At 41.6% G+C, this 25,470-nt stretch overlaps 1 protein-coding gene across 1 annotated transcript in view; it reads left to right on the plus strand.

Annotated features, from left to right (window-relative positions):
• Positions 1-25,470, plus strand: part of LOC120872594 (LIM domain containing preferred translocation partner in lipoma) — a 741,069-nt gene that overhangs the window by 68,441 nt on the left and 647,158 nt on the right. Inside the window, exon 2 of the mRNA XM_040253102.1 lies at positions 868-984. The gene's annotated coding sequence lies outside the window, so the exon portion shown is untranslated. The remainder of the gene's footprint in view (positions 1-867; positions 985-25,470) is intronic.

The raw sequence follows: 25,470 nt of genomic DNA on the forward strand, positions 1-25,470 counted from the left end.
TTCTTGACAAAATAGTACTAGCTCTTAATGAAATAAAGTCATGAGGACTTACCAGGAAGCATCAAGATTGTCCAGCCCTCTACTGCCCATCGACTGTCATTTTTTAGGCAATGAAACTAAGGTTCACAGCAGCCACTGGGTCCCGTAGTTAGAAATTTGTCTCCAAACTCATTTTTTCTCTTTTTATTTATTGTAGTTCAGATTTTGCTGTTAATTTTTTCTTGTCTAAAATGTATCTAATTGATCTATCTCTTTCATTTTTGATATTATGATGAAGCTATTCCCCCACTTCCCCCCAAAGCTGAGGTATGAGCATTGGGGTACCAGCATTCTCTTTCTTCATCATTCTGAGACATATTAGTGAAACAGAAGTGCCAGGAGCTGACTGGTGGCTTAGGAGGTACAGAGATCAGCCACTAAATTTGTGGGTTTCAAGCCTGGTGTCATTTCCAGTATAGTTTACCCAGCAAGCTCATAAGCTTGGGGAAGTTCTACAGCTAGTAAGATCCTCAGTTCAGTTCAGTTCAGTCTCTCAGTCGGGTCCGACTCTTTGTGACCCCATTAATTGCAGCATGCCAGGGCTCCCTGTCCATCACCAACTCCCGGAGCTCACTCAAACTCATGTCCATTGAGTCGATGATGCCATCCAGCCATCTCATCCTGTCACCCCTTCTCCTCCTGCCCCCAATCCCTCCCAGCATCAGAGTGTTTTCCAATGAGTCAACTCTTTGCATGAGGTGGCCAAAGTACTGGAGTTTCAGCTTTAGCATCATTCCTTCCAAAGAAATCCCAGGGCTGATCTCCTTCAGAATGGACTGGCTGGAAATCCTAGAGACTCATAATTAACCTCCTTGTCCATTTCTACAGGTGAGATCATTGTGGAAACAGAGCGGAGGACGGAATCCAGTCACCTGATTCCAGTTCAGTGCTTTTGCCATTGTTCTACAGGGCATTCATCGGAGGGAAGATATTTTTCCTCAGCTGGTGAGTTCTGTGCAAAAAAGAGAACTTTTTCCTTTTATAATCAATATGCATATTTTAATGAAATTTAAAAATCAGCTTCCATTTAAATCATGGGCACTGGTAACTAGGGTGGAAGAACTCAGAAGAACAAAAATCTTCTTCTGTCTTTTCTTGAGTGGATTTTATTGATGATGGACAATGAATGGCAAGATATAATAATGCTAATAAAATGGACGGCAAAGCTAAGGCAGGACTCAGCCTTTGGAAGGTGGCTGGAAGAGAAATTGGAAGGAAATTGGGAGTAATTACGATTTTGGGTTGCCAATAACTGCACTGCTTCCTTCTTTCTCCTTTGGTGTGGAGGGGAGCATTCTTGAAATTGAACGACGAGAAAGAGTCAGTGAACAGTGTTATGGGTCTTTGTGAGGAAAGGAAGTAGTAGTTTTAAGTGGCTGTTGCTCACCCCTGTGCAGGGTGCTTTTTCTGTGATCTTGTATTTTCACATCAACTCTTTGTGGTGGGAAAGGCTAAATTTCCTTAGACAAGGGTGTGTACCTGTCCTAAAGGGCCTGCAGCATCTCCACGGGGATCTGAGTTTTAATCCTCAGATTAAACGGGAATGATGAGCAGGTAAGGTAAACTTTCCCTTGTGTTTTGGAATTCCTCTGTGTTTATAGCAGGTAGAACATATTCTAGAGAAGAATCGATGATGTGGGATATCCTGAGCTATAGAAGAATCTGAGGAAAACAGCTGAGGGATTGTGGGCAAGACTTCTATTTAGAATTCTAAATCTGTACTCTCATTCCCAGGGCCAGTCCCTAAACGCCTCACCTCTGGCTTTTTACTGAATAAATAGTATGTCTTGCCATGTTTATGGCTTAGTGTTTCAAAAGGGAGAGGATTCTGTTGTGATCAGTAAAACCTAACTCCGTTTCAAAGTGAGGCTGAGTTTATAGTTACGTTTGGTCCCTCTTTCTTTTCTTAATCAATGTATCTTAAAAGAACACCCGGCTGGCTTTCTTTGCACCTATGGATCTACATAAGACGAAAGGCTGGAAACCACTGATTGGACTCTTCCACATTCATTTCAGTCTGTAACATTTCAGACATGGTCTGGAATGTTTCTCCCCAAGCAGACACTCTGAGCATCAGATGTAAATCTTTGTTCTCTGCTCCAGCGCCTGAGTTTTTCCTGTGCTTCAAATTCTGTTGTGATGAATATGAAGCCTTGTACTTGGGTTCAAACAAAAGTTCTAGTGTGTCATGGCAGAATGGGAGAGAGTGCATTACCAGGAGCGAGTTGGAAGAAACTCAGGAGGGTCTGTTGTCCATAAGCTAATTATGAGCCAACAGTGGTTTTTGTTGCCCACAACACTGATGTAGCCTCAGATGGTGGTACAGAGAGGGCAGTTGGGTGGCTGACGGGCAGAAGCCGGCAAGTCCCGAGGTCGGGTGGCCCTCAGGCTCAGTGTGACAGGCCTGGGCTCTGCTTCTCTGACATGCTCCTTGCTCTGCTGTCTTGTGTGTGCGTCAGCTTCATCCACAGGCTGTTTCCCCTCACACTTGGGAACTGGCTGCCCGCTGTCACCCGGAAACTCATGGCAGCTAAATGGTGGAGAAGAGGTGGTCCCTCGAGAGAGTATCTGGGTGCTGTTAGGATGCAGAGAGAGGACCAGCGTTTGCAGGTGACCATGGACCTTATTTTACCCTCCTGTCAGAACTCTCCTAGGCTGGTGGACTTTAGTCCTTGCCTCCTCTTCTGAAAGGGACACTGGCCAACTGGCCTCTTCACCCCGTGGTGCTGAGAGGACCGGAAATGATGTCCCACTCTTACTGGAATGGATCCAGAAAAGGCAGGAAGCACAGCACACATATCAGTGGCCTCTAAGAATATAAAACGTGGTCAGAAGAGGGACAGTATCTCCTGCCCATGCGTGTAGCCCAGAGGCTAGTGGGATCTCTGGCATCTGGTAGGTGCACGGTGCATTTTCATGGATAGAAAGACTAAATCTAAAGGTAGTGACTGTCCCTTTTCCTGAGGGTGTTCAGGCACCAGCTAGTTCTCTGTTGGAAAGCTTCAGGAATTCTAGCACAGATGCGGCTGAACTGCATGGTTTTATGAGAATCATACAAATGATTGGACAGAAACAGGCTTTTGGGACCGGTATGGCTTAAGAAGTCTGTGAATACAGGGAGTATGGTGGGATGGGATAGCAGACGGCCTGTCAGTTATTAGATGTGCAACCCTAGAAAACAATATCGCTCTACCTTCATTTCCCTGATTGGAGAATTAGAAATAATAATAATAATTTCCTGCTCACCTCTCATGTTTGTTTAGAGCATGTTTGTTGATAGATGCCAACCTGTTTGGGAAACTGTAAAGTGTGAGCCTTACATGATGGGTCATTACAGTTGCTTTCTTCTTTTGCTTAAATACAAGGAGTATAAAGCAGAATAAGATAGTGACTATAAAGAAAATTACTGATCTTAAATATAAAGAAACATAACACAATGTAATGTGCAGGCCCCTGTACTCTTCCTGGTCCATCATATATATGCACAATGCGTGCCCTTCCTTCCCTCTCTGCACTCCCAGCATCCCTAGGACTGGACAGGCAGTAATTTGTCCCCAATTTTGGAAAGCAGCTAGATCTGGGACCTGGCTCATTGATGATGGTTGAAGTTGAGATGAAGTTGTATGTCATGATTACTTTTTGTATTTGTTTTTGCTCTAGGCAGTGGGAGATGCAAGGAGGTAGATTTGAAGACTGAGGAAGTCTCAGTGCTTTGAGACATCCCCTAGAAGCTACAGTCTGCCCATTTGGGACTTGCTTTGTTTGATTAGATAATCACACCTTCTGCTCTAGGCGTGACTTACCCAGTGGGAGTCAGGAAGGAAATTATTTCCCTCTGTTGATACTAGCATACAGTTGATGATGGTAGCTAAGGGCTCTCAGTTTTAATATTTCCTCTTTGGTCCTCAGGAGAATCAGGTATTAGTCTCTGCCGGAAGCAAAGGATTGGTCACTTCCGTCAGAGGTGAAGGTCTTGGCTCCCTCCAGTCGGTTGGTGAAGTAGTTTCCGGCATATGTGAACATCTGTGTAGCCAACTTTCATGCTACTGCTTCAAAAGTTACAAAAGGATTTGTTGAGTCTGAGCAGGGACTTGTCCAGCCTCCTGAGGTTCTGTGGTTCTGTAACCCAGGAATGTGTTGTCAGAGATATTTGCTATCTGTGAAAGTAGAAGGTGGAAGCTTTCTCTCTGTCTTGCTTCCTTCCTCCTAATTCCACATTCTTCTATTTCCTGACCTCAGCCCAGTGGATACACTTTTACTCTTTCTTGGGCAGAGCCCTAGTATGTCAGGGGTTCTCATGTTCTCTCTCAGTGGGCTACTGTGTTGTAGAAGGGGTCTGATGGCCAATGGATGGAGGGCCCTATGAGTCCTGGGTAGACTGCTGCCAAATATTTACTCCTGGTTCACAGAGCATGTGTTTGGCTCTGTACCCTCATCCCAGTGCTTGTCTGGAAATCAGTGAAACTCAGAGTCTTTAGGACATCACAGTAAATTAGTTGTAGTCCTAACCTTGAGAAGCTCATAATGTAGTTGGAGAGAAAGACCTACATAAAAGTAAAATACACATTAGAAAGATATTGTTTACAACACACGTTTATTGATCACCAGATATATTTTCAGTCTCATGTTAGGTGCTTGGGAAATCAAGGTAAATAAGTTAAAGACTCAGCTTTCAAGGGGCTTAGATGAAAGGATCAGGGAATGGAAGGAACTGGGAATATTGGGGAAGCTTTCCAGAAGGAGGAGATCTGTCTTCAGAACTTCTCAGTGAACCATGGAGCTGTCATCTGGGTCACTAGGTCTGTTTGGGGTCTGAGGGTGGTGTGGCTGATAGCAGATAATGGCTGGGTAGGTGAGGACTCTGACACCTTCCACAGGTGCTTCAGTCTCTGGTTGATTTTTCACCAGTCTACTGCTGTCAAATGCATCATATTGATTTTGAGCTGCACTGATATTATTTCCATGGTCGTCTTTGGGTGATCAGAGCATGCTGGGTGTATGTTCCCAAGCTAGCAAGCATCTCTACATTCCAGGGGACAGGGGTGCCTTTCAAGAGTTCCTGATAGCAGATCTCTTCTGCTCTGTTGCCTAGCCTCAAGAAAAATGCTGGCATTGGTACGAAGTTTTAAAATAATCCACCTCTGGACCTCTCAGATTGGGATGCTATCTTCCTTATCTATTGCTACTTAATGAATTACCCCAAATTTAGCACTTTCAAACAAGAAACATTGATTATCTCACAGTTTCTGTGAGTCAGGAATCTGGGAACAGCTTAGATGGGTGCCTTCAGGTCTGCCCTGAGGTTGCAGTCTCATCTTAAGGCTCTGCCTGGGAGGACCCACCACCACACTCAGTCACATCATTGGCAGGATCCAGTTCCCTGTGGGTTGTTGGCTTGGGAGCCTCAGTTCCTTTCTCTTCCCATAGGCAGTTCCCAACATGGCAACTGTCTTCCTTGAAGGCAGGTGAGCAGGACAGAATCCTTCCAGTCTGCCACAGCCTTTTTGTTACCCAGTCCTGGAAGTGACACACCATATCCTCTGCCTCATTCTCCTTATTAGAAGCAAGTCACTACATCCAACCCGTGGTCAAGAGGAGGGACTGCAAAGGGGTCTGAAGAGCAGGAGGTACAGTTACAGGGGGTCTCCTGGGGGGCTGCCTGTAACAGACACCCAAGCTTACATGCATGTGCTAAGGTACATATACTCAGTGCACCTCTGTAGATCAATTTTATTTGAAGACTTTTTGGAGGCGAACTCCATTTAAAATCTGAATATAAGCATTGATATATAATTGCACAGAGTGCAAAACTGGCATGAGTCGTCAGAGGAAGAATACAAGTTTTTAATTAATGCCCTGCTCCTATACCTCTGCATCTTTGCCTTCTTTAGCCGTTGGTGCTACTTTGGTGGAAATGTTTGCAAGTTCTTGATTGAGCTCTTTGCTGTGCAGATGAGATGCCAAGACCCAGAGACAGGACGTCCCTTCTGAGGAGCCAGGGGTAGCTATGGGAGGGACATCAAAGGCACCTCTGACTCTGGCCCAGTATGTCCCCTCCACCTCTCCACACAGTCTCTGCTCCAAATCAGTCCATACGTTTAGGTGTGCTTTCTCTGCTTTTTGCACCCTCTGTCCTGTTCCAGAAAGAAATTGGGGAAAATAGGTCAAAATTTGGAGGCTTGTTGTCTCTTTAGGTAAATTTCAGGGTCTGAGTCTCCTGTTGAGTCACGCCATGTCCTGAAAAGTTGCATAAATCAGTATTACTTGGGTCAGACAGTGTGTCTCTGCAGTTATGAATAACATTTGTATTAAGAACAGTGAACCGATACACAGCATTGCTGTGAGACTGACAGGATCAGACAGAAAACCTCAGCCAATACTTTCTGTCTGGCAGAAAACCCTTTTCCAGAGCATCTGTCTCCTCCCCTCACCAAAATAGTCTTTTTATAAAACCAAGCTCAGCAGTAAATTTCATAGAAGTTGACAGGTTCCCTTAGAGCCCACCCTAGCATTCCTAAAAAATTAATAGAAGTGTTGGTCAAGCTCATTAGTAGCCCTGCAGCCAAAATATGGAAGGCCATCTGTAGTCACTGAGACTGTCACTGGCCAGAGTGTCAGTACTTTTCCCCACTCCATGATCCCTTTTGGCTTTCAATATTTTTTTAATACTTTTGGTACTTTCAAAGTGTTTCTTATCAATTGTTTAATTCTCATTGCAAGTCCATAATAGGAAATAGTTTCAGTTCAGTTCAGTCGGTCAGTTGTGTCCGACTATTTGCGACCCCATGAATTGCAGCACGCCAGGCCTCCCTGTCCATCACCAACTCCCGGAGTTCACCCAGACTCACGTCCATCGAGTCCGTGATGCCATCCAGCCATCTCATCCTCTGTCGTCCCCTTCTCCTCCTGCCCCCAATCCCTCCCAGCATCAGGGTCTTTTCCGATGAGTCAACTCTTCGCATGAGGTAGCCAAAGTATTGGAGTTTCAGCTTTAGTGTCAGTTCTTCCAATGAATACCCAGGACTGATCTCCTTTAGGATGGACTGGTTGGACCTCCTTGCAGTCCAAGGGACGCTCAAGAGTCTTCTCCAACACCACAGTTCAAAAGCATTTACAGTGGGACAATTAGGTAAAGTGGAATTTGGAGTCAGGAGACTCTCGTGTATTAGTTGCATAATCTTACATCATTCAATCATTTTCAAACTGCTTTCCATATCTGAAAATGATAGTGCTAGTAGCACCTACCTTTTAGATTCGTCTGGGCTCACAAAGCAGCATGTGTATTTAAAGTGCCAATTGTGTATGATATTTAGTGCATAGTTGGTGCACATTAAATGTTCATTTCCAATCTCCTTAATAGTTTGTGACTGCTAGAAACCGCTCCAGTTCTTTTCTCTATCAGCCCATCGTCTCAGTGTCTTTACTTTGTATTGTCCTCTTGGATTGGGTCAGACCTGTGGCATTTGCATATGTCACTCCAGCTTTCATCTTTTTCTGAATAACTAAAAGCTTTAACATTTATAATTTTGCTCAATGGCTCCCAAGACATAAAGACAGACATCATAATATGTTCCCATGTTTTCTGGTCTTTAGAAATATAGTCGTTTTGGGAACAAGCTATTTGTACATTATGTTTCATGAGGATGGTCTATTGAGAAGTCAGTGTTGGTTTTCATGAAAAGATCGTTCAGTCCAGAGAATGCATCTCACTCAGCTGCCTTTGTAAATGGAAGCTTCTCTGGGACCTGCCCAGCGCTGACCCTCTCTAGTTCCTCTTTGGACTTCTTTAGGATGACATCACCTCCCCCTGCTTCAATGGTGACTGGCTTGAGTTATATCAGTTATTAAAAATGATCTAATATTTTCCTTTTAAATCTAGGGCCCTGGCTCATTCTATGATTAAGCTGGTGATTTATTCATAATACGGTACGAGACGGCTGCAGCCACTCTATGATGTAATCTAAGAATGACATGAAAACAAAATAGGCTTTTACATAATGAAAGTGTTCCTGTAATACAGTTTAGGGCAAAGCTTTTTTTTTTTTCCCATTGAGAATGGAGATGGATTCTTTTACTTTTCCTCTAATCCTTTCTTTGTTTTTCTATTTGTAAGTCTTAAGGCCTTTAAGTCAATTAGAAAAAAAAAAATCAGCATTGAAAACTCCACAAAGACTGGTTGACTCTTCTAATCTTGTCTTGTCTTCATCTTTGCTCTCTTCCCCCACTGCTCTTCGTGGCCTCTGTTTTGGCTCCAACTCTCTCAGAAGCCCATAGCCGCCTCTCATCACACCATGGCCCTCCCCATTCCTTTGCTTATGCTGTGCTTGCTACAAGAAATGCTTTTCCAATCCTGAATTTTTTTTGGCTAAAGGCAAATAGAGCTTACTGGTTCCTACAGGTCTGCTCAAATGCCCCTCTTCCCCCAAGCCTTCTCTGAAGCTTCTGCCTCCTATCGGGAAACCCTTTCTTTATCTGTATTAATACAACAGCAAGCTCCCCATCCCCACTCCAAGAGCACTGATAGAGTATCAGAGTTAGAGGAGGACAAGGGACTCAGGAGTATGGGGATGGGACCTTTGCAGTTCTGGTTCTTTCCCTGAGCCTGATACACAGGGAGGTCCCAGCCCATCTTTGAGCTCCAGTTTTCCTCATCTGAAGAATGAGTAGCTTGGATTTTATGTGGCCACATGGTGGATTTGTAGTGGCTATTTGAGGTGCTGTGTGGAAAAGGATTCTGAAGTTGTATCTGACCATGATCATTTAGCAGTGTCTGCCATGACTGAGGATGGGGAAGGGCATGGCGAGGTGCACAAGAGATTGCTTTGATTTGTTGACTTTAAGTGTCTCACCAAGGTCACACAAGCAATCCAGTTCTCAGGTGTAGAGATGGCTAAAAACTACATTCTAATGCAACTGGCCAGCTGGGACCAACAAGACTAGGGGGGCCATGGTTTATCAGAAGTACAAGACTCCCCAGATTCTGAATGCCCTTGGGGTGGAGTGAGGTCAGATGCTTCAGCTTTCTAATTTATGTTAAAGATAGCATTTCAAGGTCAACGTGGGAAAGTTAGGGTACTCTGCCAGGGTCTTCCTGGGTCAGGGCTCACAGAGTTACTTACCCATGTTCTTTTGGATCCCCTGTGCCCCTCTCCCCAACCCCAGACAAAATGCTCAGCTCTCCAAAGAATGCTAAATTGCTTGAGCAGTAGGTCAGCTCCAAAAAAAAAAAAGTCCTGGAACAGTGAGAGATGGAGGGAAGGGAAGGGTACAGTTTAAGATGGCTGATGGCACCAGAAATCAGAGCCTTTCAGAGATGAAACAAAGAACAGGAGATGGTTAGTGTGGAGAAGAGAGAAAGGGGTGGAGAAGGAGGGAGCAGAGGGGACTCTGCCCCAGAAGGGAATACAAACTCCCTCTTTGTGACCCCAGAAGGAGTTCTGGGACCATTGGGTGGAAGGAAGTAACACAAAGACAGTGTGAGTGAGTGTGTTTTAGTATTAACAGCAGACTGCAGTGGCATGGGCCATTTCTGGGGTTATGGGTTCCCTATCTCTGAGGGTATTTAGATAGAAGCTGATACCAATGGGTCCTCTCAGGGGAAGTAAGATGTTGTTAGACTGGACACCCTTTAAGGTCGTCCTGGAATTTTCTGAAGAGATGTTTTGTGTGCATTTGTGTGCAAATTAAGTAATTTCCATTTTAAAGTGAAGACTTTATGGAGGAAAGTGATTCTTCTTTTCTCCACGGTCTTGGCACACAGAAATGCTGACTTATCTTGGGCAATCTTTTGTTTCACTTAGCATTATTGATGAAGGAAAGGAGGCTACTGAAGATGTCTTAGTACTTGTTTGTGCTGAATGTATTTTTGAGGATGATTTCTGTGCTTCCTTTTAAGATACTTCCCAAGAATTCAGCTCTGTTGGTCTCCTTCAGTCTGTTCCCCGCCCACTCCCCGCTCCAGTGTCAAGAGCTTGCTTTTTCTGTATTATCTGAGTGCTTTGTTTATATCCTGAGTGGAGCATTCATGTCACTTTGCTCTGCTATATAAACAGATTTCCAGTCTTCCTTCTCCACTAGGTTGTAGAAGCCTCCTAAGAGCATAGATCTTGTCTTTTTCCATAACAGCACTCATGGTGCCCAGGGTAGTGATTTGCAGATTATTGTGATGACTCATTAACATAACAACTGGGTGTTTAGCACCTACTATGCGCTAGACTGTTCCAGGTGCAGGGAAAGGAACCTTGAACCAAATCAGACAAACCTGTTTGATGGAACCAGACAACTGTCAATGAGTAAATTGATAATATTTAGGTTGTGATCTGTTTTCAGAAGGAAAATAAGGCAGCTTAAGGGCACAGAGGGTGGCCATGACACAGATTTAAATTCATTGATCTAAGAAGGTCTTACTGATACGTGTGCACAGGAGCAAGGCCTGAAGGCTATGAGTTAGTAAGCTGGAGACCAGAGGGGAAAGAGTGTTTCAAGCCTAAAGAAAGCAGTTGCCAAGGCCCTGAGGCTGAAAAGTGAGGCCAGTGTGACTCGAGTAGAATGATCCAGGTGAAGAGTACAGGAGAGGGGGTCACCCATTCTCATAAAGATAGATGCAATAACAAATATTTATTAAGAACATATCGAAGATGCTCAGAAAAAAAGATTGCCTTTGTGGTTTAAAGAATCCGCAGAAATCTAAGCAAAGGATGGCAAAACTTATTTCTGGTTTTCAGCTGTGAGATACAGGGACAGTGACTGGAGAGCCGGGCCCTGTGGGGCTGGGGTAGGAGGGGCAGCTCAGATCAAGTCCATCTGCGGAGGGCTCGGGTTCCCGCCTGTCGCTCTCCATGGTGGAGGACCTGCCTTTCCGAGTCTGCTCCTGCGTCAGGCGCACCTGCAGGGAGCCTGGGGCCCCGGTACAGATGGGCAATTGCATGCCTAATCACCCATTCAGGCACCCACTTATTTGTTTTCCACATGCAAATATGGGTTTTCTGCAGATGGATTTAATATATTTGTTGCTTCCCCATTTTATTTAAAACAAAACAAACGACCAACCATGTCAGTTGAGGGCAACAAATAGAAACATGAGTATTATACGGTCTTTGCTATTCGTGCTGATTACATGGCTGAGAGGAATCCTAAGCAAATCAGTCTTTTCTGTGTTCGATTTTATTTTTACTTTATAGTGCCCCTTCTTACTCTCATTATTGTTTAATTTTTTTTAAAAGAGAGGTGTGGTATTATTTATCCTAAATTATTTTTTCAATTTTTCAGGCTCCATATTATTTCTGTGTGATTTCCACTTTCACCTTTTTAGTTTCTGAACTTCTGACCCATTGTTAAAAAAAATAAAAAAGGCATCATGGAGACTCCAAAGGCCATTGGCAGGTGGTGCCTGCAACTTCTTTAGCTTGGAAATAAACAAACAAACACAAATTAGAAGTATTTGCTCCTATTGATGCGCTATTATTACTTATTGTGCAAGATCATGCAAAGAGTTATCTCCATTTACCTGGGAGCCCCAAGTCAACACCAATACCAGAGACAGGGCTTTGGAGGGTGTTTGCTTTGATGGCAAATGAAATTTCATAGCTCTAGGGAAGGATGTCAGAATTGATAGAGACTTTGGCATTCATTTGATTCCAAATGCCTCACTTTACAGTTAGAGAAACTGAGGCTCAGAGAGGTAAAATGACTTGTTCAAGGTGTCAGAGAGTAAAGGGTAGAGATCGGACTGGAGTCCCCGCAGGTGGCTGCCTCTGTGGCCGGGGAATGAAGAGACTGCTGGAGCCCCTCTGAGGATCTCATCTCAAGGTGAGATCTGTGTGTAAATGGGGTTCATGTACCCCATGTTTGTGTCTCTTATAAACTAGCTAAAACATCCTTTTGGTGTCAGATCTTAAGCAGAGAAACAGTGATGGGGATTGTGGAGGAACTGCTTGTAGCTTGCCTAAATAACAAGATTGTGGACTGGATAAGAGGGACCTTGGGGTGAGCTTGTGTGTATGTGAGAGAGAGAGAGGAGATGAACAAACTAAGAGGGAGAGGGTAGATCACTTGGCAGTAGCAGTGAGGCACAGGATTTGTGAGACAGAGGAGGTCTGAGCTTACTGAATTGAGCTGCTTTATTTTGTAGGAAAAGAGACACTGATATCCAGCGTGACTGAGAGCCTTGCTCCCAGTTATCTAACTTGAACTGAGTAGTTAGAGTATCAAACCAGCGATATCCTCTGAGAGACACTTTTATTTGAAAAAGTTCCAGTCACCACTATCAAGTTGTATTTATTGGTTAGCCAGGAGTGCTGCTCATGTGAGGGGAAGCATCTGCCGTCTTGGGGGTTCTTTTCTCAGACATGATTTTGGCAGGAGATGATTGTCAAGGTCTGTGAGAGCTGCATGCTGAGGTCTTCTCTGTTCTTGCCGACATGACAGACACCTAACCAGACATCAGATGAATACTTAACTGACCTCCCCAATGGCCAGCTTCCAAATGATCCCCTGAAAAACTTAGGTTTGGAGATGAAGGCTAGTTAAATAACATTAGATGGATCCTTTATTCTTTTCACTTTAACATTCAAGTTAAACATTAAGATGCTGGATTACCGGGGATGTATGCAAAGTCCAAGGTGATATTTTTGGAGGTGGCCTAAGAGCAGAAAGGTCCATATGTATGAAAAGGGCAAACTTGTCAGGAACGTGCTGAGAGCGAGTCCACAGGTAGTGGCTGCAGGAATGATACATGGTTCTGGGGACAGCCTTGACCCTGAAGGCGTCCAGAAGCCGAGCGTGGTGAGTGAGGGAGGGACTGCTGGTATACGAATGCATTCAGCCTGCTGTGTCTGCTCTGTGCAGGGCCCCTCTCTGCAGCTGTCTGCCCTGAAGTACTTGCTGTCTTATTCCCCTGCTGATACTGCATGGCTTGATATAAATGCTTCCCACCATGTGCTGGATGATCCCAGACACCGCCCGCAGCCTCTGTGTCCGTGTCAGACACAGCGTGTTGCGGGTTGAAGTGACTCCATCCTTATTCCTGTGTCTTTCTCTCCCCTCCGCACCAGTGTGCCCACCCCCGTCCCCCTTCAAACAAATCCTAATTGTTTGACAGCTCCTGTATGCTGATTTGTTTGCATCTTGTCACTGATTTGTTTCCTGTTCATGTCTGAAACGAATTCATTTAATGTGAGACCGCGTTATAATATACTTGAATTCTCTTTGGCTATATGATTTCTTTTTTCTTTTACTTAAAGAAGGTATTTTTCCTTCTCTCTTTTGGACGTCTAGCTTTCTCGTCTACACAGACAATCTATTTTTGAAGACTCTTCAGGGAGTTGCTGACTTTGTTAGAATTACTAGTGTAGAAGGCATTTGGATGACAGAATCCCACAGTTAACTTGCTTTTCTAAAAACAATTTATTTTCCCTTTAGCTTCGGAGTAGCAGTGGGGAATGGGGCGTTCTGAAAAGAAGAAAAATGTGCCAAATGAGTCGCAGATTTCCAGTGAGGCACATGGAAAAAAAGTTTTGATTTCAGTGACCTCTCTGCTTGTTGGAAAACTCTGGGCTGGTGGCTTTCATGATTCCCAGGCTGAGCACTCTTGGGTTACACTGAGTGATGCGGGGAAATCTCAGGGTGGAGGGTGCTCTCGTTTTGGGCTCAGGGGTGTTATAGAGACATGCTGTCCTTTGGCATTAAAATACATCATTTCTTCCAGTTGGGTCATGTCTAAGGGCTAGTTCCGCTACATCCACATCCCCAACTGCTCGGAGCACAGAAGAAGCGGAGAGCGTTTGGGGAGTCAGCCTTAACGTGGGTTATGTCTGAGCATGGCCACTGGCCAAACTCTGTGATGCTTACTGATTTTGTTCAACCAGCTTCTTGAGTCTAGACACAAGCCTGCATCTTATGTACCCTGCCCACCCCCTTTGGTATTGTCTCTGATTTGTTTTGCATTTGGGTCGATTTGGTGTGTATTTTTAACAGCACACTGAGTAAGAGGATGGGTGAGCTGAGCTCTGACCCCGGCTCTGCCGCAACCACCTGTGGAACTACCCTCAAAATTTTCATTTATTCAAGAAATATTCAAATGAGCACTTTTTACACATCATGTACCTGAGACACAAAAATGTGTAAGACACGGTTCTCACCTTGGCTGCTTACAGTCGGGGCTGGGGGAGCAGGGGTGCAGTAGAGGACCAAGTACATAAATAGATCACTGAGTGACTTCTCCTTTCTGGGTCTCCCTTTTACACGTGGAAGAGTCAGAGCTGAGCTAGGTGTTGGCCACTTTCCTTCTGAGGTTCACCTGTGGTCATTTGGATAGAACTCATCAAACATCCAATAATCACTTATCTAACTAAAAATTGGCAAACGTTTCCCTTTACCCTCTAGTTAATCAGGGGCGGGGTGATGTTGAAAATAAGTGAGGCAATATCTACAAAATGCTTTAATAAGCAAGTTGGAAAAAGACATGCTATAAGTTTGAAGCATTATTATTAACAGAAAAATGAAAACAAGGGCTGATGTTTTTAGAGAGAGAACAGATGGTTCCTTTGTTTAGAATTTGAGTATAAAGGAGAGAGAAAAAGAGATACTTGCCATATTGTTTAGGCCCTGAATGTGAATGACTTTAAAATGCCAAAACAATCTGGTGAGGAAAGTCCCATGGATTCAAAATAGCTCCTACACTGATCAAACTATAATTAATTTCACAAAAAAATGACAGTAAGAAAAGTCCTAATAAGAAATGCCACGGTGACAATTGACAGAACCTAACAAAAACTCCCATTTTTGCATCAACTCTAGAAACTTAACTTTTCCTGTGTTCAAGACTTATACCACACAGCAGAACAAATTACTGGGAACTGATTTAAAACTGTTTCTTTCAAAAAAGTCATCCCCGCCCCCCAAGTTATTTCAGTTTCCCATGACTCATAAAGGAAATCTTCAGGATTCACAAGAAATTGGCAATCCTCTCCCACCTTTGCTGTTGGAGGCTGCTAGAAAAACTGTGCTTTGGGGGCAGTTTAAATCTCAGAGGACATGGGCTGGGATTGCAGAAGGCAGGGTCTGGAGAGGCTTTTCGAGAAACTTGTGGACAAAATGTTGTGAAATGGTTTCTTTCTCTCTTCCTTCGTTTCTGAATTTATTATCTGTCTTTGCAATGCACAGTTAATTAATATATCCTTTTGGTATGATCCTTGCACTCTTGTTTCCTGTTACTCCTTTTTTTTTTGCTTTACAATATTGTATTGGTTTTGCCATACATCAACATGAATCCGCCACAGGTATACATGTGTTCCCCATCCTGAACCCCCCTCCCTCCTCCCTCCCTGTACCATCCCTCTGGGTCGTCCCAGTGCACCAGCCCCAAGCATCCAGTGTCATGCATCAAACCTGGACTGGTGATTTGTTTCATATATGATTTTATACATGTTTCAATGCCATTCTCCCAAATCATCCCACCCTCTCCCTCTCCCACAGAGTCCAAAGCCTGTTCTATACATCTGTGTCTCTTTTGCTGTCTCGCATACAGGGTTATCGTTACTATCTTTCTAAATTCCATATATATGCGTTAGTATACTGTATTGGTGTTTTTCTTTCTGGCTTACTTCACTCTGTATAATAGGCTCCAGTTTCATCCACCTCATTAGAACTGATTCAAATGTATTCTTTTTAATGGCTGAGTAATATTCCATTGTGTTTATGTACCACAGCTTTCTTATCCATTTGTCTGCTGATGGACATCTAGGTTGCTTCCATGTCCTGGCTATTATAAACAGTGCTGTGATGAACATTGGGATACACGTGTCTCTTTCAATTCTGGTTTCCCCAGTGTGTATGCCCAGCAGTGGTATTGCTGGGTCATATGGCAGTTCTATTTCCAGTTTTTTAAGGAATCTCCACACTGTTCTCCATAGTGGCTGTACTAGTTTGCGTTCCTACCAACAGTGTAAGAGGATTCCCTTTTCTCCACACCCTCTCCAGCATTTATTGCTTGTAGACTTTTGGATTGCAGCCATTCTGACTGGCGTGAAATGGTACCTCATTGTGGTTTTGATTTGCATTTCTCTGATAATGAGTGATGTTGAGCATCCTTTCATGTGTTTGTTAGCCATCTGTACGTCTTCTTTGGAGAAATGTCTATTTAGTTCTTTGGCCCATTTTTTGATTGGGTCGTTTATTTTTTCTGGAATTGAGCTGCAGGAGTTGCTTGTATATTTCTGAGATTAGTTGTTTGTCAGTTGCTTCATTTGCTATTATTTTCTCCCATTCTGAAGGCTGTCTTTTCACCTTGCTTATAGTTTCCTTTGTTGTGCAGAAGCTTTTGAGTTTAATTAGGTCCCATTTGTTTATTTTTGCTTTTATTTCCAGTATTCTGGGAGGTGGGTCATAGAGGATCCTGCTGTGATATATGTCAGAGAGTGTTTTGCCTATGTTCTTCTCTAGGAGTTTTACAGTTTCTGGTCTTACATTTAGATCTTTAATCCATTTTGAGTCTATTTTTGGGTATGGTGTTAGAAAGTGTTCTAGTTTCATTCTTTTACAAGTGGTTGACCAGTTTTCCCAGCACCACTTGTTAAAGAGATTGTCTTTACTCCATTGTATATTCTTGCCTCCTTTGTCAAAGATAAGGTGTCCATAGGTGTGTGGATTTATCTCTGGGCTTTCTGTTTTGTTCCATTGATCTATATTTCTGTCTTTGTGCCAGTACCATACTGTCTTGATGGCTGTGCCTTTGTAGTAGAGCCTGAAGTCAGGCAGGTTGATTCCTCCAGTTCCATTCTTCTTTCCCAAGATTACTTTGGCTATTCGAGGTTTTTTGTATTTCCATACAAATTGTGAAATTATTTGTTCTAGCTCTGTGAAAAATACTTCCTGTCACTCTTGAGCTGACAAAAAAGTGGGCCACGAGAATGAGGTCTTGGGCTACCAAGCCTTTCACCTCCTCTTAGGATGCTAATGCCTCCCATACAACGAAGATGGCAAAATAAATTTGATAATCAAATAGTAAAGCTTGTTTCCTTCTCCACCCTCACATTTTTTTATAGGTCAAAACAACTCTGCTTTTGCCTGTGCCCTCTTAATTAAAAAAAAAATCAAATCATGGTAAATATATCAAGCTACCCTTACTGTTTTCCTTTGTCCATGAAATCATAATGTGTTAGGGAAACAGAAAGATTTCCATTTCTTGACTGTAATTGTAGAAATATATATTCAGAATTTTCCATTTATTGGCCAATACCATAGAATATTTCTCTTTAAAGGAGAAATGACTGAGATACAACTTGCGTGTTGTTGTATCTGCTTCTTAATCGTTTAGTCATCTGAGTAGGATTCTTTATCCCTTGTCATTTCTTGATCTCTAAAATGAGATTCAGAAGATCTCCATGACTTTTTTTCCCCCCCATTTACATAAAATTCATGGTACCTAAGAGTTTGGGGAACACATATTTCTAGGCATCTATTCATTTTTCTGACCTTTAAGTGGAATGATGACCCATAAACGCATGTAATCATTAGCCTCAGTAGCTTATAGGTGCCTCAGAAGCAAACACCCTGCGTTTCCTTGCACTAATTTGTTTGTGATTAACATTCTCTGCCCTTTCTGATATCCCTTGCTTATATTCCGAAATGTAATTATGGGGTCTTCTTTCCCTCTTGCACTGAAAATCTTGCTCAAAGTTACTAATCCATTGCATGCATGCATGGAAAGTTGCTTCAGTCATGTCTGAATCTTTGTGACCCCATGGACTGCAGCCCACTAGGCTCCTCGGTCCATGAGATTCTCCAGGCAAGAATACTGGAGTGGGTTGCCATGCCCTTCTCCAGGGCATCTTCCCGACCCAGGGATCAAACCCTAGTCCCTTGGGTCTCCTGCATTGATGAGCAGGTTCTTTACCACTAGCGCCACCTTGAAAGCCTGACTAATCCATCAAGTTACAGCAAATAACAATTTATTGACATCTGAGGCTTTTCTTTCATTTTATGACCTCAGATGGGAGGTTTTGAGTCTCAGCTTCCTTTGCTAGAGGTTAGTGGACAAGGCCTGGCGAGGGGACTCTGGTTGTCTTGTCACCTGGATGAGCTAGAATAGGAGCTATAGTTATCCTATATATAAGGGCTGGACTTTCTGACCTTCAGAAATCAGAGAGACATGTCGGTGTGGAGTGTGAGGACCTGAGTGTGACTAAACTCAAGTCACTTGATCTCTCTGAGCTTCACTTGACCTATCTGTGAAATGGGATAATGACCTCTTTTCTGCGTGAAAGTGGGTGACTTTCCAGGGAACTTCTAGAAAGACCCTGATCTATGATCCTGTGATCAAGTACCCTGCCCAAGGTTCTAGTTTCCAGGAACTTGAGGGTGGGGGGGAAAAAACAAAACAGTGGAGGATATTTTTAGAGGCATAGACAGTTTATAGACTGTTTGTTGGGAGAGCAATGCCTTTGAAAAGTTAAGGAACCCTTTTACATGTAAGGAAATCGATAAGAACTGATACTCATATATGCAAAACACCTTAAAATCGATCATCTTTTCCCCCTCTAGCCTGGTGGAAATGGCTTGTCATTTTCACCATTTTATTTTTACGGGAACTGAACCAGGGAGAGAAATAATAGAATGCTGTCAGGGTCCATCTGAGGATCCTATAAGGCAGGAGGGAGATGGTTGAAGCTTTTCCTAGAGCTTAACAGCTACAGAGGAGTTTGCAGTCTTCCAGTCCAGTGGTTTGCAAGCCCACCTACCCTATTAAAACCTCTGGAGGAATTAAGAAAAAGATGCCCTGTCCCTAATTTGTTCACCTCAATTAGAGTGCGTGAGCTTTGGTCTTATTTTAGAGCTCTTGGGAGACCCACTGATGTAGTCTTTATTTTTGACCTGTGTCTTTGGTGGTATTCTGGTAATAATCCCTCTCCATGGGCCATATTCTGGGTGGTCGTGACCCTGACGCCTAAGTGAAATGGCTAGATAACCCAGAATTTCACCCAAACTACATGAAACCACTGGAAACTCGGATGAAAAGGCTCATAAGTTCTGTGAGGCCTTGAAATAAAGGGAGAGAAGGGGTTAACATTTTTTGTGGTATGTGCCTTCTTTTATGCTTCTGAGAACGTTTAAAATGATAGCAAGGAATATATTTCATTGCTTTAATTGTTCAAGGTCTTTTTAAAGTGTGTGCAATAAAATACCATTTAAGCTAACTGACCTTTATATTTTAATGCTTTTGGAAAGGAACAATACCTAGTATTCAGCTGCAGTATAATTTTTAATTATATATATATATATATATATATATATTTTTTTTTTTTTTCCCAGCCTGCTAAGGCTGTTTTGGAATCAAAGAGCTGAGAGTTCTGTTGCCTTCCCAGATATTTTACCTGTTTCTGTTTAAACATCAACTTCTATTTGTTTGATGGTTCTTGACCTCATAATGTCTAACCTTTGTATCTTTTTTTTTTCCCCTCTCAAACTTATCCAGGAAGGAAACTTCAAGGCCTGATTCACTGTTTTTCCCTCCTGCTGGGAAGTTCAGGTGTGTAGTGGAAAGTAGCGCATGTGGGCTAATCTATGTTTGGACCAAAAGAGTGCTTCTTGCCCCCCACCACCCCCAAGCTTGTGCATTTGGTGATAGTTAATCTCAAAGGCTTTCCCTTCAGAGCTTCCCTGGTGGCTCAGATGGTAAAGCATCGGCCTGCAATGCGGGAGACCCGCGTTCAGTCCCTGGGTTGGAAACATCTCCTGGAGAAGGAAATGGCAACCCACTCCAATATTCTTGCCTGGAGAATCCCACGGACGGAGGAGCCTGGTAGGCTACAGTCCACGGGGTCGCAAAGAGTCGGACACGACTGAGCGACTTCACTTTCACTTTCAACCTCAACGGCCAGTGCTGATAGATTAAAAAAAATTGGTACTAGCTATTATCATGTTAGAAATAGCTCATCTTCCAACTCTAAACTTGTTCTTTCTAGAAGGAAAATAGTACTCAGATTGCAAATGTGGTGAACTGGAATTTCAGAGGCTTCAATTGACCTAATAAATCTTGTAATTATAGCCCTGGTTACATAGACACTGTGGCCTTGGACGTGTTAGGAGTTGTTTACTCCAGGAGTTTTAAAAGAAGAAATTATAGGATAATTTTCCGTGTTAAGAAATTAAAATATGCAACATTCTTTATGTATCTATGAAACATATGGACACATAAATATTACACGGAATGATGTAGTTTGGGCTTAATTTATTAATTATTTTCAAATCCTATTAGAAAATAGAGCAACTTTAAGAAATATTATTTATTTTTAAGTGGAGGATAATGGCTTTACAATATTGTGTTGGTTTCTGCCATATATCAACGTGAATCAGCCATGTTATACATATGTCCCTTCCCTCTTGAACCTTCACCCTACCTCCCACCCCATCTACCCCTCTAGGGTGTCACAGATAGCTACTTCTTAATTGCTACATTCCCCCCACCTTCTCTTTCTCCATGGTTATTTTTATTCAATTTTTTATTGTAAATGATTTCAAACATAAAATGAATAGTCGAAACAATACCCACGTGCTTTTAAATTTTTTGAAAATTATTTCTTATTGAGGTATAGTTGTACAATATTGTGTAAGTTCCAAGTGTACAACATAGCGATCCACAGTTTTTAAAGGTTATACTTAATTTATAGTTATTTAAAATATTGGCTATAGTCCCTGTACTGTACAGTATATTCATGTAGCTTATTTATTTTATACACAGTAGTTTATGCCTCTTAATCCCATACCTGTATCTTGCCCTTTCTACTTCTCCGTCTCCACTGGTAACTGTCAATTTGTTTTCTATATCTGTCTGTGTCTGTTTCTGTTTTGTTATATTCACTAGTATGTTTTATTTTTTAGATTCCACATATAACTGATATCATACAGTACATTTTTTCTCTCTGATTCATTTCCCTAAGCATAATACCCTCCAGGTTCATCCATGTTGTTTCAAATGGGAAGTTTCATTTATTTTTTATGACTGCGTAGTATTCTATTGTATGCAGATACCACATCTTCTTTACCCATTCATCATTAGGCTACCTCCATATCTTGCCTATTGTAAATAATGCTGTTATGAACACTGGCATGCATGTAACTTTTTGAGCTGGTGTTTTTGTTTTCTTCAGTAATATATCCAGGAGTGGAATTGTTGAGTCAAATGGTACAATAGCTATATGCTTTTATCAGTTTCATGTATTGTTAACATTTCATGCTATTTGTATTTTCCCTCATCTTCTTATGTGTGTGTACATATATACATATACATATACACACATGCATTTACATAGATATTTTTTATAGTATGTTTTCTACAGTGCTTGAGAGGAGGTTGTATATGTCATGATACATCATGGCCTCCTATGACTAAGTACAGTGTGTATTTCCTAATAATAAGGATCATCTCTTCATATTCACATTATAGTTATCCATTTTAATACACATAACCCTGATGTAATATTTTAATCTACTGTTTTGTCTTCCTGTTTTGTCAATTTGCCAGTTATATACTTGACAGCATTTTCCTCCTCTAGTAGAGAATCCAGCCTATATACAGACAATATGCAGTATAATTCACAGTAGTATGTAATTGTTGTGATGATTAAATTGTCCCTGTAAGCTGACTCCTGTGTCCTTGTGATATGTCCCTATCTTTGCTATTAGCACTTATTTACCTGCTAGGATAAAAGGGTATTCTAGTTTGATCTTGTATCTTCTCTGTCTGGGCTCTAAAATCAACTATTTCTTCACTATGTCCTGGTTCTTTTCAGGTGTTGGGGACAATATTTGAGTGTTGCATGTTCTTATGGGTACTGTGGTGCTTTGAGTCCTAAGCCCACTCAATAGCCAGAGCTAGGGAATATTATACATAAAAGCTTTATAGGCACATGCGTATATACATAAAGCACTTAAATATATACATACCTGTGTTAAATGGATGTCTATCCTTATATGTATATACAAATAATAATAATGATTTTATTTTTACCGTCGTCATGACGTAACACAAACCTGCTAAAAAGAGTTCAGAATTTGTTTGTGATCCTCTGCCCTAACTTTAGCCCTGTCCAGGACTGAGGATATACTGTCAAATACTATATTCAGGAGTTACCTGGATTAGTTCTTTTCTCTTTATGATCCTTTCCCCCAACCCCTCAGTGCCATCATGTTGTTCGTTTGAAATGTGTTTGGATTCAGTTGTTTCGATTGACTTTGGGTTTCAGTTTCCTTCCTTCTCACCCTTGTCTTGTTGATTTCATTTTATTTTTTGAATATGTAAAATATTAACATGCTTCAGTTGTCAGAACTAAACAAAAAACTATACTCCAGTATTTCTTCTACTCTCTTACCCAACCAGCCTCATTGCTTCCTTGGTATCTTTCTTGCGTCTCTCGTATTTCTTTTTCTTTTTTACACAAAAGGTAATATGCACACACACATATGCTCCTAGGTACTTTGCTTTTTAAAAATCTTTTTCTTCTTTCTTTCTCTCTTCCTCCCTCCTTTCTTTAGAACTTCTTTCTTTTCTTCTGTCTGCCCTTCTGTCTATTCCCCCTTCTCTCTCTTTCCTTCCTGGTTTTACCCATCTTTATGCCTTTCTTTCCTTCCTTATATCTCTCCCTGTCTCTCTATCTCTTTTATACAACTGATCTTCTATGCTCGGGTGGTAGAGCAGTTTCCTGCAGTGAATAATATTATGCATATTTATTTTCATAACATTGGAGGCTTATCTTCAAGCTACATTCTTAGAAGTGGGAATGCTGGGTCAAGGGCAGATGTCTTGTTATGTAGGTAGTGCCATATTCCTCTCCCTGGGGGTGTCCCACCAGCATCCTCAACCACAGAATGTATTGTCAAGCTTTTGAATTGCTGCCAATGTGATGGGTGAGAAATGATATCTCAGTTTAGTTTAAATTTGCATATGTCTTCTTATGAGTGAAGCTGAACATCTTTTCATGTGTTTAAAGACCACATTTGTTAATTTTATAAGTTCCATTTTTTATGAATTATCTGTTCATATCATTTGCCCATTTTTAAAATTTGAATTTTGGCCTTGCTTTTCCTCAAGAAATCTCTGTTAATTAGCCCTTAATTTATAAACTATATTATAAGTATTTTCTCCCAATTTGTTGTTTGACTTTGTTTACAGAGTTTGTCTTTTTGGTCATGAAAAAAGACTTTTACATTTATATAGACAAATTTAACAATCTTTTGTAAAAATTGCTTCTGATCTTTGATCGTAGTTAGAAAGTGTTTCTGACACCATGTTTATACTCGTGTTATCTTCCAGTTCCTGTAGAGTTTCTCTTTTCACATTTAGATGTCTGATTCATGTGCAGTTTATTCTTATATATGATGTGATGAATGGCTCTAATTTTATCTTTATCCAAATGACTATCTAGCATCCCAGTACAGTTTAATTAAACAATTCTTTGTCTCTGTGATTTGAGATCGATGGTTACTTTTTAACTTATACCGTGACTAGATATGAAGGAGAGGGAATGATGGGGAAGAGGGTGATTAGAGGAAAATTTAGAGATTCTGGCTGAAGGTTGAGACAAGATTAGAACCTAAATCTTCTCACTTTCAATACAGAATGCTTGACTTTTTTATAAGTCAACTTCTCTCATCCATTTTTCTTGTCAAATTGATTAATGTATTTAACAGAAAAGATATTTAAAACAAAATAGGGTTTAGGCTTTATCTATGCTCTTTCCTTCTCAGTGATGTGTAACCACTCCTCCTCCCTGAAATAGATTATGAGAAGTCGGCTGCACACTTTTTTGTGAACACCTGTGCCTCTGTGTCTATTGTCTGTAGCAGTGGCCACACGCTGACTGCTCACTATGCCCTCTTCTGACAACTGCCCATGTTTCAATGACACCTCTGCTTGTAGTCCATAGCCACATGGGGTGAGAAAGGATCCCCAGAGATCTTGGGGTTTTGGGGGGCTGGCTTTACAGTTCCGTATTTCTCCAGCAAGCTGGGAAATATACCAAAGTCTCATTTCCCTTGATTTTAGAGAAGGAAAAAAATCCAAATAAATAAATTTCATACCTTCAAGAATCAGATTTAAAAGTTTTTTGTTAATTTTTATAGAACACATAATAAACTCCCATCTTTTTTAAAAGAACTCATCTGATGAGAATTTAATATTGATGGCACAGCCATTAATGTGCATTTTGCAAACTGAGTTATGCTAAATGTTAGCCTTCTTTGATCTGTGGATAGATATTCCATGAAAAGGGGCATTTTTGTGGTCAAACATTTGAGAAATGCCAGCCTATGCAGATTAAGACACATTTCTTTGCGCTATGGTTTCTCAGAGCTCTTAGTATGAATTTGTCAAATTTCTTTAAATCAGGGACAAATATCTGCCCCCCTCCTTCCAATACTTTACTCCTATTAATAGCATAATACTTAGATGTGCACAGTCAAGTATATTAGGGCTGCAATATTATATCATATGATACCAGGATTCCCCATGACTTTTTGGTTTTATTGCTTCCTTCTAAATTAGAAGAATTTAGCTTCAGAAGAAGTTAACCTCTATGAAGTCATCATTCATTACTGTGGTGCAGACACCTACAGTGCCTGGAGTATCCTAGGTGTTCATTTAATATTTCTGAGCTTGAACTTGTCTGCTCTCATTGACCTTGCTACAGTGTTTCTGGTTTGGTTCCCCTTCCAACAGTATATGTTTTAAGAGGCAGTTTCTTTCTTCTTAGTCCTAGCAATCAGATAAACATGTTTGCAAAGAATTTTGTGTATAACTTCCTGGCTTCTGTAGAGGTGAAAAGCTTAATCACGAATCATTATTACATAAATGATTTAATCATTGCTGCTTGTCACCCAGGAATAGGCACATAGAATTGTTCCTTGTACTTTCCTGTGTTTTCCAAATTTTCTACAGTGAAAATTAATTACTTGTATATTCAAAATGAGCACCAATATAATGTTGAAAATAAAGCATACTAATAGCTCAGAATTCTGAGCTCCCAAAGAGCTCCTGTATTAAATCTAGATATTAGACACCTTAACTAGAAACAGCTAGTTAAGAAGGAAATATCTGGGCTCAGGAGCTCTGCACTTCTGCGATTTCAGCTTGGGACTCATCCTGGAAACCACTGTTGGTTTTCTCTGTCTCATGCATTTTAGGTTTGAATAGTTTTTCTGATCAGAGACCACTCTGATGTACTCCATCCAGTTTCAGCTGCTCTGAAAGATGACCACCTGTCTTTTGGAGTTTATTCAATCTTCCCTGCACCCCTCATCTCCACCAGGGATCATACAACAGATCCCTGGTTATTTTGGATTGGTCGGTATCAACCATAAATGTGTACTTAGGTACCTGTGTGCACACGCATGCGGACATGTACACATGCATCTTCTGAGTGAGGGGCTGAGGTGTCA

Source organism: Oryx dammah, unplaced genomic scaffold (assembly GCF_014754425.2).
Source record: "Oryx dammah isolate SB20612 unplaced genomic scaffold, SCBI_Odam_1.1 HiC_scaffold_2, whole genome shotgun sequence".
Classification (NCBI taxonomy): domain Eukaryota; kingdom Metazoa; phylum Chordata; class Mammalia; order Artiodactyla; family Bovidae; genus Oryx; species Oryx dammah.